At 39.9% G+C, this 6,039-nt stretch overlaps 1 pseudogene; it reads right to left on the reverse strand.

Moving 5' to 3' along the window:
• Nucleotides 1–4,027: 4,027 nt before the first annotated feature.
• On the reverse strand, nucleotides 4,028–5,251 carry LOC143388138 (glycosaminoglycan xylosylkinase pseudogene; annotated as a pseudogene).
• Nucleotides 5,252–6,039: the final 788 nt, after the last annotated feature.

Here is a 6,039-nt window from a genome sequence, read left to right on the forward strand (position 1 = left end):
CCAAAGAGGGCCAGGCACAGTGGCATATACTGGTAATCCCAGTGACTCAGGAACCTGAGGCAGGAGGAGTACAATTTCAAGGCCAGGCTCAACTTAGTGAGACCCTGTCTACACAAACAAACAAAAACAAATACAAAGGGCTGGTAATTTGGCTGAGTGTTGGAGTACCACTGGGTTGAATATCCAGTACCATAAACACACACACACACACACACACACACACACACACACACAGGAAAAACAGCCCACTAGACCTAACACTTTTTTTTTAATTGCAGGAAGAGCCAAAGCAACTATCTACCTTTTACTTTAGAAGGAATATCTTGAAATGTCCCCACATCCCACTGGATTCCTAGAAAATTCACTGTAAGCAGGCCTCCAAGTTTTAGTCAGATTTATTTTCCAATCTGCGATATATGTCTTACCAATATTTCTATAATAGATACTTGTGTGGGCTCTCTCTCCTCCAGCGAGGAGGTCCACAGAACAGGGTAGAGGAGAGTGTGGCTGCAGAGTCACTAATCAAGACTTCCAGAGACCAAACAGGAAGCAGGTCTGATTTTATTGTGCAGTTACCATGTATATATATATTCAAGCAATAGCTAAACAGATTACAGGCAGTCACTAATGCAATTTCTACTAAATGTCCTTGCAGTGACCAATGGAGGAGTGGGCCATGGAGCAAGCGCAGGTACTGCCACACGTGGCCTCATCCCAGGGCTGTGCATACAGGGTAAGCAGTTTGCCACTCACACACCTAGCATGAGGAAGTGATTTGCCACTCACATGCCCTTAACGTATTCCATGTATGCAGCACTCCATGCACTGGTCCCCACAGATACTATTCTTTGGTCACTAGATTCAATAAATCAAAATTCATCAATATCATGGATCATTGTGATATTACATAGAAAATAAAGACAATCAAGATCCATGTGAATTCACTGTTACAAAGAGATGGAGGGTTGATATTCCCTGAAGTAAATGTTTTTTTTTTATGGACTTGCTAGTTGAGAGATAAACATTTCTGGTGTGCTTTATGGACAGGTGTGCAGAAAAAAAGCAAGGGTTAGATCAGAATAGCTATGAAACAGTGACCAGAGGATGGTAAATTTGCTCATGCATCTAGTAACATCAGCTACAATTATTATCATGACTTAGTTGAGCGTATAAAAAATTCCACTATTATTCTGCAAGATCTGTCTTCTACATGGCTCAAATAGGAGAACTGAATGAGGATATAGTGATAATTACTACCCCTTTATCTTAAGTCCTTGAAGGTGGCACTAGTCTCCGAAATATCTACAGGAATATTTTATTAACTTTAACTTATTATTTCCCTAGATAGAGGGAGTTCTAATGCCTTTTGTTTTACCTTTCCCACCATAATAGCCCTAATTCCACAGGCCAGGGAACAAATGTGGGAATTCTGCCACCTACTAAGTATGTATATTCAAGTTATGATTTCTAGGGAGATCATAGGATGAGATTGGAAACCTCCATCTGAGATAGATCCAAGCTGGTCCCCCAAATCTCCCACACTGATTGGTGGACCACAGTGACTTTGGGTTTCTTGAATTAATATCAGTTCAGAGTTGGCATAGAACAGTCCCCCCTCCCTGCCAAATATGATTATTTCCTTTGCCCCAATGCACAATTCTCCTGGAAAGTTACTATAAGTATCTTTAGGGAAGGCTAGGAGAAATGTCATCAGCAAAATTTTCAGTAAAGTTACTAGGATCCTTTCTGAAGAGGAGGACCTGGTCTCATCTTCATTCAAGACATTATGCATCAGTAAATTGGTTCAAATCTGAAAACTGATGAAGAACCATGATGGTTTTATGATTTAGGTTAGACTTATGTTCACTTGAACTAGAACTTTTATGCTTATGCAGATCAGGTAAGGATTTATGAGAGTTCCTATCATGTCACATCTAGGAACATTATAATCAACTAGACAATACTTTGAGTCTGTGTGAGTCAAACTGTTCTGATTGCTAGTTTGACTTTGTTATTCATTATGGTAATTATACCCACCTTACTTTTGGCAGTTGAGTATGGTCACTTGGTCTCTGTTGTCCTAGGATAGTATTCCTCTAATTACAGTTACGTTCAGTAATTTATTGACAGCAGTTTTATTATAGGTCTAGTTTAAAGAGAGGAGTAATCAGAGAACTCTTTAAGGATGCTGGGGTTCCCATCACAACTTTCTTTCTCATTGTATTGGTTAAAGTTATTCATACTAAAATCTCTCAGTGTAGATGAATATGTCTTAAAGGATAACTCCACTGTAACATTTCAATCTCCCTTTGTTTTTCCCTTTGAATACTTTCCTGTATTTTAAACCAAGACAAGTCAATCATATCCACTTAATTATCTCTGGACCACATTTAAGTTCATGATTTAGCCCATGAAAGAAACAGTTAAAGCCTTTCTAACTCCCCAAGCTGCTGCAATAGCAAATGCAAAATTTTTGAATAATAAACCCATATCAATATATTAAACCTCATTCCACACTATGCTCCTTCCACACATTATCTTAATTTCTTAGTATCCATTTCTATACATGTTGCTAGAATTTATTTGAGAATTTTTTTTGTTAGTGTAATGGATCTCTTCATGAGTTATACTTTAGAGACTTGTTGGAATTTGACTATGGCTATAATATTAAAAGCAAAGAATGATGTTGAGACTGGGCCCTGGGTATTAGCATTACCTTGCATGGCAATTGCCTCAGGGAAGACCACAAAAGTTTTCCAATGCACAGAAGTGCAAGGGTTTTTTTTGTTGTTTGTTTGTTTGTTTGTTTTTCCATGTGGATGGAGAGGCTACCAACTTTGTAAGTGAAGATGTCATCATCTATGAGTAGTAAGTTTAACTGCACTGGGGCTAGGGAGGAAGCTTCTTATGGGGATGGGAGATCCATTCTACTAGAGGTGGGAGAGTCACATCTAATGTGAATAAATAAACCTCTTACAAAGGAAAAGAAGATTCATCAGAATTTGAGGACTCATTATGTCCAGCCGCATCAAAATCTCCCCAAATTCCTCCACCCCAATTTATAAGATCTTATTTTTAATAGTAAATATCCTGGGAGGCTGGGATTTCAATTTCCATTGTTATTCATCCAGAAACAAGATAAGATTCTGCATATGATTTTTAGGAATTTAAGCCCTGCAGCTACAAGAGAGTCTACTTCAGAGAATAGATGGAAGCTTTCCATTACATATGCAGCTCTTAAGCTGGGAATTTGAACCATAAGTTTCTTCTTTTATTTCATCTTTATGCTCAGGGATATTGGGAACAATCATCCAATGTCATAATAATTTTAATTTCTCAAAAATATGTGAAAGTACATAGAAACTCACCTACTTCCTTGCTTCTTATAATTAAGATTACTCAATGCAGGCATTTTACATATCTTTATAAACAGTTCTTGTTATAGAATATGGGTCCTCTCTTTATTAGTAGAAATATTATTAGTGTCTTTAAAAATAGAATACAAAGTTTTATCTGTGCTACTTCATAGGAGTCAGTAAGCTTTCAAATTAGACTAGTTTTGGTAAAAAAATATATATATATACACAAGATATTGTAAACTATTGTCCCAAAATTCACAGGTGTGGAGAAAGGACTGAAAGATTCACCTCAAAACACACACTCTGGAACCATTTCCAGAATTCACTTATACAAATGTCCCACTTGTTTGTCCTATGGTATCGGAATACAGACTGATCAATGCTGATGAAATCTGCAACAAATGGGCAACTGCTAAAGAGCCAGAAAGATATTTCCATAGGAACATCCCATACTCTGACACTTGAGGACTTTGCTTTAGCTTCCACGACAGGAAAAAAAAAAATAAACAAATAAACAACAAAAATAAAAACAAAGACACCCAAGGCCACCATGTCTTCTACCTCCAATACTTGCTACTGGCCACTTCCAAGCCATCTTCTACCATTTGGAATTGATTTTTCTATTTTCCTACCTTTGTAAAAATGTTTTACTTATTTCATGTTGAGAGTTACAAGTGGGAGAGAGGCATCCTGACTTCTATCAGTACAGTGTCCATCCCAAACTGGTCATGGCACTGCTGCACAGTAGCCAGGACACTCAGGAGTTGCTGGTCCACAGCATCCAGGTGAGATTCAGAGATCACATAAGAGATGGGATCATAGGCCATGGCTGATTTTAATTCAGACTTTAACACTCCAATCATTAGGTAGTTCAGTCTGTTCCAAGTAGAAAACCTAATGATGCAACTCTGATAGAAAGAGGCAAGGATGCTTCTCTCAACCAATGAGGGGTGCCCAAAGCTTTCAGCTTTATAAAGAATGATGAACACACTATCATCTTCATCATCTTGAAAGTTCTCATAGTGATGGCACTCAGCCTTGTCAATCAGGTAAACGAATACGGAGGTGTCAATGTGTGGGCCTGAGTCATATGAGGATGTTTTCTTCACAAGAGTCACAGTAGCTCTCAGCATACTTCCATCTGGCCAATTTGCCTTCTGGATAAGTCCTGCCCCAGGGGTCTCAGTGTTTCTCCAGAGGCCACACCTCTGGATGCCAAAGTGTGATAGTTCCCTCCCTGAGTCTTCATCCACACAAGCTGTATCTATTTCTTGGCAGTAATAGCACTTCCCATAGAAACAAGTATTATTTCCTACAGCTAGGAAGGTCCTCAACAGCTGCTCCAAAGCAACAGGCTTGATCTCTGTCCACAAATTAACAAACCTGCCAACAACTAAGGGAAAACCCAGAATCAATGGAAACCCCAAATCTTGTCCAAATGAAAGGCCTTTACCTCTGCATTGTGTCTTCCAAACCAGCATATGGCTTCCCTTTCATCACATAGTGTCAGCTCTTCCACTTAGGTTTGAAGACCATTTTTTGTCCTTCTTCAAGTACCAGTAAGGCTTTCAGCTTTGTCCCTTTATAACCCACATGGCTTTAATGGTTTTTTTGGTGGCCATGGTGTGCATGATTGTTCCCAGCTCCAGTGTCTCTTCAGGGTACACTTCTAGAGGCACCACCCACTGGGCTGCAATCTCCCATGGAGTTTGCAAGGTGTGGTCCAGCTTGGGTGACAACTCTACATGCAAGCCAGTCATCATTCCGTGAAAAGGCCTCTGGTCCTCCTGGTTGTCAGCTCATGTATCTAAATTGTCAAACAGGAAAACTTTCGTGAAGATAAGGATGACAATGAATATTGCTAACAGCACAACTCACTGTTTAAGCTTCATGGTGACATCTTTTCTTCCTCCCATAATCTGCTCTCTAGTTATTAAGGAGAGCAGGTGGTGAGGCTCTGCAAGGAGATTCCATGATTACACTCATCCATTTCTTCACTGGAGTTCTCCACAATTCCTTTCTGGTCTGAGGCTCAGTCCCTGGCTACTTGCACAGTGTGACAAAGGCCCAGCCTCTCCTGCCACCTCCAGGTAGGGGCAGCCCCACGCTGCTATCACCACCCCATGCTGCTGCTGAGGTTCAGGCTCATCCCTGGCTTGTCCATTCCAGGGCCACCTCTCCTTACCCTAGCCACAGGTCCCACACCACTCCCTGCCTCCCAGTTATTATTGTCTTAATATTTAATCATATTAGAGAGTGAATTCCCGAGACCCAAAAACAAATCAGAAAACTCATCTTAAAATTCTACTCCTCTAGAACCTCCCTTTTATGTCAAAATATGTATTAGTCATGGTTCTCCAGAAGGGAGTGGGATACTGGTAGGACACATATGCATGCATGCACACACACCACACTTACAGACATTGGCTCATGTGAACATGTAGGATGGGAAGTTCTAAAACCTATAGTCCACACACTTCTAGAGATGAAGAAAAGCCAGCATTGTCATTTTGTCTTGAAAACCATTGGGCAAATGATATTAATCCCAGACTGAGGGAAGAAGATGAGATGAAATGTCTACTTCATGAAGTGAGAAGAAAAGAAGCAAATTCCTCCTTCAACTTTTTGTTCTATCAAGGTCCTTCATAGATTCGTTGCTACCCAACCACCTTTGAGCATT

Source organism: Callospermophilus lateralis, unplaced genomic scaffold, assembly GCF_048772815.1.
Source record: "Callospermophilus lateralis isolate mCalLat2 unplaced genomic scaffold, mCalLat2.hap1 Scaffold_286, whole genome shotgun sequence".
Lineage (NCBI taxonomy): Eukaryota > Metazoa > Chordata > Mammalia > Rodentia > Sciuridae > Callospermophilus > Callospermophilus lateralis.